The following is an 8,255-nucleotide window of genomic DNA, read 5'->3' as shown; positions in this document are numbered from 1 at the left end:
GTGTTGAAACAGAACATAAGCAATTCTAGGTCTGACATTAGACAACATGAACACGGGTAACTCAAAGGGGCACATATTTAAAACAACTGATGGTATGTAAAATCACATAGTGGTGAAGTCTGTGGTCCCTAACTCATTAACGAAGCATCTGAGACCCCCCCTCCCTACAATACAGTCTTCCTATCTGAGTAAAAAGCCTTTTTGAATAATTCAGTTTTGCATGGTTTGTGGAAAGCCAGAAGAGTGGGGGCTCTCCTGACCTCCAGGCAGCCCATTCCACAGGGTAGGGGCCACCACAGAGAAAGCCCGTGTATGGGCTGCTGTTGATTTCGCTGTGCAGGGTGGTACATGCAGGAGACCCTGTTCAGATGAGCGAAGCTGCTGTGGAGGAACACAGGGAGGGAGGCAGTCCCGTAGGTCTGACAGACCATGAAGAGCTTTATAAGTAATAACCAATACCTTGAACTGAACACAGTAACTGATGGGTAGCCAATGGAGTGACTGCAGGATGGGAGTGATGTTCATGCTCCTGCTCGCTCCTGATAACAGTCGAGCTGCAGCGTTTTGCACCAAATGAAGTCTCATAGTTAACTTAAATGTTGTGTGTATTGTATTAGTCTTATTGCATTGCTTTCTAATTCTGTCAGCCACCTTGAGTCTCAGCAGTAAAGGGGGTCTATAAATGCAGAAAATCAGTAAATAAATTCCCATACATAATGATGCTTTAGGCTGATCCTGCACTGGGCAGGGGGTTGGACTAGATGGTCTGTATGGCCCCTTCCAACTCTAGGATTCTATGAAACACAGCCATTGTTCTTCCCAACAATCAATTTGAGTTACTCTTTCACCTTTAACTTAAGAGAACCATTAAACTTTTTGGCGATTCGTTCAGACCTTTAGATTTATTATTTATTTATTTTATTCGATTTATACTCCGCCCTCCCCACAGATGGGCTCAGGGCGGCTAACAATATTAAAATCACAAAAACATAAAATCATTTTAAAAATCATTAAAATAGTCCAGGAGTAGGCTATTTAAACAAATATTGGGAGTCCGTATACGGGCATAGCAGATGGCCGAGGGCAGCCCCAGAAGAAGTGGTGGTCTTAGATGGAAGAAGGGGGACACCCGCTGGCACTCAGCCGAAGGCCCGGCGGAACATCTCCGTTTTACAGGCCCTGCGAAACTAACAGGTCCTGCAGGGCCCTGATCTCCAGCGGGAGAGCGTTCCACCAGGCTGGGGCCAGGACAGAAAAAGCCCTGGCCCTGGTTGAGGCCAGACGGATGTCCTTCGGGCCGGGGACCACCAGGAGTTGCTTGTCTGCAGAGCGCAACACCCTGCAGCGGATGTAATGGAAGAGGCGGTCCCGCAGATCTTCCAAGAAAGGAACTCACTTTCTGTGGAATCATCACTGAGGTATGAAATGTCTCAGGAAACTGTGGCCCACTCTGGGATGCACATGATCAGCTATACTGAGAATGTAACTGGCCCAAGGTGAGCTTCCTTGGCAGAGTGGGTATTGGAACCTCAGTCACCCAGATTTTAGTCTGAAATGCCAAACACTACACTGCACTGGCTTAGCTGCTATTGAGAATACAAGCAGCCAGGCCTGGCTGAAGTCACTTGGTGGTTGCTGGTGGGCCTGGTCCTAATGAAGTCTCCCTTAGAGGCCAAAACAGCCCTGGATGTGGCCCTGCTTCTTTTGCCCCCCCTCCCCCAGCTTTTACTGACAGAAACCAGTGCTTGAAGACTGGCAATACTGTTGTGATTGCCTAGCAACAGCCACTGAACGCATTTGCTGTAGCACAGTAGTTAAATAGTTCGGCTGTAAATCAGCACTCTACTGGTTCGAATCCCACTACTGCCATGGGCTCAGTAGGTGGCCTTGGGTAAGCCACTCCTCTCAGCGCCAGCTCCCCAGCTGTATTGGGATAATAATAACACTAACATCATCACTCTGAGTGAGGCACTAATCTGTCTAGAAGAGCGGTATATAAGTGCAGTTGTTGTTTGTTTCTTAAAACTACAAGGTCTGATTCTATGATTTGGGGCAGGGGGTTTCAGCCCTCCCCCCTTTTAAGAAAGGGGTGGATGAATACTTGAAGGGTAGCTACTAGGCAACAGCTATAGTGGAAGGTGACACTGGCAGAGAATCTTTCGTAGACAAGGGCAGTGACACTTCAGCTAGCCCTGGTTAGTACTGCAAAGAAGGCTGCAGCGGTAAGCCACTTCTGATAATTTCTTACCTTGAAAACAACCCAAAACAAAAGAAGATACAGTGCTGGTAGACAGGACCCCAAGTCAGAAGGTGCTCAATTGGCTACTGAGGAAGAGCAGAGGACCAAGTATGAGTAGCCCTGTTCTTAATGATGGGACTGAAGCTGAAAGGACATTCAGTTGCTGATGTGAATAGATGCAAAAGGGACATCCGAAGCAGTGTGATACATATAATAGGAACATGGAATATGAGAAGTATGAATCCAGGTAAGGTCAAAATCATAAAATGTGAAATGGAACATTTAAACATTGTAATACTGACTCTGAGTGAACTCAAGTGGACTGGATTAGGACATTTTCAGTCAGAAAATTACAAAGTGTTTTACTCTGAAAATGACCAACTCAGAAGAAACGCTGTTGCTCTTATAGCGAGGCAAGACAAAATACAAGCCAGCAGGAGCTATAATGCAAAGTCTGATGGAATGACATCAATAAGATGGTTGTTGTGGGTTTTCCGGGCTGTATTGCCGTGGTCTTGGCATTGTAGTTCCTGATGGTTTCGCCAGCAGCTGTGGCTGGCATCTTCAGAGGTGTAGCACCAAAAGACAGAGATCTCTCAGTGTCACAGTCACTTTGGTGCTACACCTCTGAAGATGCCAGCCACAGCTGCTGGCGAAACCATCAGGAACTACAATGCCAAGACCACGGCAATACAGCCCGGAAAACCCACAACAACCATCATTCTCCGGCCGTGAAAGCCTTCGACAATACAACATCAATAAGACTTCATAGAAAACATATCAACATAATCTTCATTCAAGTTAACACCCAACTCCAGATGCTGAAGAGGTAGAAATTAAAAGCTTTTATGCAAGTATCCAGGAAGAAATTGATCATACACCTAATCAAGATGCACCGATAATCATAGGTGACTGGAATGCAAAAGAAGGAAACAAAACAGAATCAAATACTGTTGGAAAATTTGGAGTAGGATCACAAAATGAAGCAGGAGAGCAACCCACAGAATGTTGTGAAGCCAATAATTTGTTCATTGCAAATGTATGCTTCAGGCAACCAAACAGACAATTGTATACGTGGAAATAACCAATGAGCCAATACAGGAATCAAATAGATTACATGATCAGAAGCAGAAAATGGAGAAGCTCTGTTCTCTCTGCTAAAACAAGACTGGGAGCTGACTGTGGTACAGATCACCAATGTAGAATAAAGCTGAAGAAAAATACTAAAAGAATCAGTGTTGAAATATCCTTCTGTATAAAAGGCTAAGCATATTCAAGACAACTCACTTCCTACCCTGGTGTGCCACCAGAGGGTGCTGCTGTGGAGGGAAGCCCAGATAAGTCAGCCAGACCTCCAGAAAGTGTGCTGCGGCGGGAAGTGTAGGCCGAGATCAGGAGCAGAGCAGGTAGCAATGCTCGCCCCCCCCCCACCTTCACACAGCTGGGATCAGGAGTGGAGTAGGTGGCAGTGCCCCCCCACCAGCTGGGATCAGGAGCAGAGCATGTGGAAATGCCTGCCCCCCTTCACCGACCTGTGATCAGCCATGGATCAGGAGGCAGTGCCCACAACCCAGCCAGGATCAGGCAAGGAGCAGGTGACCAGGCAAGAAGCAGGTGACAATGCCCACCCTCTTCACCCGGCCAGGACCAGGAGTGGAGCAGGTGGCAATGCCCCCCCTTCACACAGTCAGGATCAGGTGAGGTGAAGGTAACAATGCCCACCCCCTTCACCCAGCCGGGATCAGGCAAGGAGCAGGTGGCAATGCTCATCCCCTGCCTTCACCCAGCTGGTATCAGGAGTGGAGCAGGTGGCAATGCTGGCCTCCCTTCACCTGGCCGGGATCAGGTGAGGAGAAGGTGACAATGCCCACCCCCTACACCTGGCTGGGATCAGGAGCGGAGCATGAGGCAAGGCCCACCCCCTTTCACCTGGCCTGGATCAGGTGCAGAGCAGGAGGCAGTGTCTGCCCCCCATTTAACCTGCCAGAATGCGGCACGGAAAAGGAAGCAATGCACGTCCCTTCTTCACCCAGACAGGATCAGGAGCAGAGCAGGTGGCAATGCCCACCCTCACTTTACCGAGCTGGCATCAGGCACGGAGCAGGTGGCAAGGCCCGCCTGTTCACTTGGCCCAGATCAGATGTAGGTGGCAATGCCTGCCCCCCATTCACTTAGTCGGGATCAGGTGCAGAGGAGGTGGCCATGTCCACCCCCTCTGCCTTCATCTAACCGGGATCAATGACAGAGGAGGAGGGAATGCCTGCCTGCCCGCCCTCCCCTTTCTAGAGCCTGTTGTATTTTTTCCTATAGCGGGCTTTGTTGCTAGTAATCTAAACAACATTTCTGAAGAATTTAAAGACAGTTTAAAGAACAGATTTGTATTATTAAGTTTAATTGATCAGGAACTAAGAGTTGTGGGCTAAAACCAGAGACATTAAAGAAGACTTTGCAAAGACTATTCCTATAGCCAAAAGAAAGGAGAAGGCTAGATGGACAACTAATGAAACTCTTGTCCTGAAGACAGACGAGAAGCAAAAGTAAAAAGTGACAGAAATATGGTCAGAATTCTAAATGCAGCTTTTCAGCGACTTACACGTTGAGATAAAGAGAACTGTTATAATAACCAGAGCTGAGAAACAGAAGAGAACAACAAAACAAGGAAGAACAAGAGACCTGTTCCACAAGATGCAGGAAATCGAAAGGAAATTCGAACCACGGCTGGGGATGATGAAAGAACAACATGGAAATGCAGTATCCAGTCAGAACAAAATAAAAGATGGAAACGATACACGGAAGAGCTATACAGAAATGAAAGCACGACAGATTCCTTCAAAGAAGAGTCCTTTGATGAAGAGCCTAAGATTTTAGAAAGTGACAAGAAAGTTTAACTGAAAGCAATTGGAAAAACAAATCCCTTGGCGTAGATGGAATATCAATACAGCCATTTCAAGTTACAGAAACTGAATCCATCAAAATCTTATGTCAACAAACAGAGAAAACAGTGGCCCACAGACTGGAAATGTTCAGTGTGCATTCCAGTACTAAAAAAGGAGTTGCCAAAGATTGCAGCAACTGTTGGACCATCACATTAATTTCCCATGTGAGAAACTGATGCTCAAGATTCTACAACAAAGACTCTTACCATATATGGAATGAGAAATGTTCAGAAAAGGAAGAGGCACTAGAAATCATACAGTTAATGGAGCACACGAGAGAATTTCAGAAGAAAATCAGCCCCTGTTTTATAGATTACAGCAAAGCTTATGACTGTGTGGATCATGAAAAGCTCTGGATAGCATTAAATGAAATGGGGGTGCCACAACATCTGATTGGTTTGATGAGCAACCTGTACTCTGGACTACAGTTAGAATATGGGGAAAGAGAATGGTTCCCAATTGACAAAGGTGTCGGACAAGGATGCATATTATCTCCTTATATGCAGAACATACCATAAGGAAAGCTGGATTAGATTTAGAAGGGGGAGTGAAAATTGATAGAAGGAACATTAACAATTTAAGATATGCAGCTGACAACACATTTCCAGTAGAAACTAGTGAAGATTTGAAACGACTACTGATGAAGATTAAAGAAGAAAGTGCCAAAGCAGGACATCAAGAAGAGAAAAGTAATGACTACTGAGGAATTACACAATTTTAATGTTGACAATAAAGAAACCGAAATTGCTAAATGATTTCCTGTACTTTGGATCAATCACCAACCAAAAAGGAGACTGCGACCAAGAAATCAGAAGATGACCGAGACTTGGAAGAACATCCTTGAGGGAGCTAGAAAAGATCCTTAAAGATAAGGATGTCTGTCTGGGGACCAAGATCAAGATAACACAAACTACGGTATTCCCCATTGCCATGTATGGATGTGAAAGTTGGACAGTGAAGAAAGCTGACAGGAAGAAAACTGATTCATTTGATATGTGGTGCTGGAGGAGAGTTTGTGGATACCATGGACAGCCAAAAAGACAAATAAGTGGGTGCTAGATCAAATCAAGCCTGAATTCTCCCTAGAAGCTAAAATGACAAAACTGACAGAACACATCATGGGAAGACAAGAGTCTCTGGAAAAGTCAATAATGCTAGGAAAGGTGGGAGGCAGTAGGAAGACCTAAAATGAGATGGCTTGACTCAATTAAAGAAGCCACATCCTCCAGTTTGCAGGATCTGAGCAAGTCTGTTAATGATAGGACGTTTTGGAGGTCTTTCTTTCACAGGGTTGCCACAGGTTGGAGGCAGCTTCACAGCAAATACACACAGAGAGAGATTAAACTATCAAAACTATAGATTAAACTATATAGATTAAAATGTACTTGAGATATAGCCCATGAACCTGCCTTCCACTGAATGAGACCATCATCTATCATAGTTCGTATTGTGAACTCAGGATGGCCTCAGGTTGAGATCTTCCATATCACCTCCAACTTGATCCTTTGAAATGCGCCAGTCACACACTCTCAGCCCAACCTATAGCTCAAGATTGTTGTGAGGATAAACTGGAGAAGTGGAGAACGGTGCAAGCAGCTATTTTATTATTATTCCATGTTCCTCACGGAGACCCAACTGCAAGTGAAAACAGTAGGATCAACAGGACATTCAATGAAAATGGATTCAGTAGTGTATGCTAGCAGAAAAATTGAGTACAAACATAAAGCTGAACATTGAGATGAAAACGTAATTAACATAACATCTTTAGCAACACGTAGTTACCCAATATCTACGTCATCAGACAGTATAGCTTAGTCTATATTAGTCGCTGTCCCTTAACCAAGATATCTCTTTGAGCTATTTCTTATGACACAGCCCTACAATCTAAGTAGAAAGCCCTCCTGAATAATTCAGGCTTGCATCGTTTGCTGGAAGCCAGGGCAGAACTTTCCTGATTTCCCCAGGCAGGCCATTCCACAAGGTGGGGGCTATCACAGAGAAAGCACCTATATGGGCAGGTGTTGATTTAGCCTGACTGTGGGGTGGTATCTGCAGAAGGCCCTTTCCAGATGAGCGAAGCTGCCGTGGCGGAACATAGGGGGAGAGGCAGTTGCAGAGAAATGGGACAAAGCCATGAAGGATTTTGAATATAGTCACAACCTTGAATTGAGCCTGGTAATTGATGGGTAGCCCATGGGATGACTGCAGAATGGGAGTGATATGCATGCTCTGTCTAGTTCTTAGAAGTAAATGAGTTGCAGCATTTTGCACCTGCTGGAGTTTCCGAGTTGACTTTGAGGGGAGACCTATGTAAAGTGCATTACAGTAGTCTAGTCTCACTGTTACTGCACCATGAATCCAGGTGGCCAGACTGACCATGTCAAGGGACGGGCCATCTTCCAGGCTAGTCTGAATTGGAGAAGGCCTTTTTTGCAGCAGCATTTACTTGCTTCTCTAGCAGCAGTGCTGGACCTAGTATAACCCCTAGGCTCTTAAGTAAGTCAGCCAGGGTCAACTGAACCCCATTGAAGTTTGGAAACACAACGTCCTTCAAGATTGCTGCTTTTCCAACCAGCATCACTTTCATCTTCTCTGGGTTCAATTTCAATTTGTTTGCTTTCAGCCAGTTGACACCTGTCAAGCAGCAACTTTGTACCTCTACTGGTACCAAGGGATAATAAGATGCAGAGTTGTAGAAAAAGAGCAAGAGTCCAGTAGCACCTGTAAGACCAACAAAATTTGTGGTAGGGTAGGAGCTTTTTGTGAGCCACAGCTCACTTCAGATATCTGAAGAATCTGAAGAAGTAAGCTGTGACTCAAATGCTCATACCCTACCACAAGTTTTGCTGATCTTATAGGTGCTACTGGACTCTTGCTCTTTTCTACTGCTACAGACAGACTAACACAGCTGTCCATCTTGATCCATCAAAATATGGAGCTGAGTGTCATCTGCATATTGATGGCATCCAATTCCATAGCTAGGAACGATTTCTTTACTTTGAGGTTGAATAACAGCAGTATAATAAGATTGTACCCTGTGGAACCCTGCAAGATAATTCCCACTCTGGAGATAGACGGGC

The sequence above is a fragment of the Eublepharis macularius genome, chromosome 19 (assembly GCF_028583425.1).
Source record: "Eublepharis macularius isolate TG4126 chromosome 19, MPM_Emac_v1.0, whole genome shotgun sequence".
NCBI lineage: Eukaryota > Metazoa > Chordata > Lepidosauria > Squamata > Eublepharidae > Eublepharis > Eublepharis macularius.
This window is presented reverse-complemented; position numbering follows the sequence as displayed.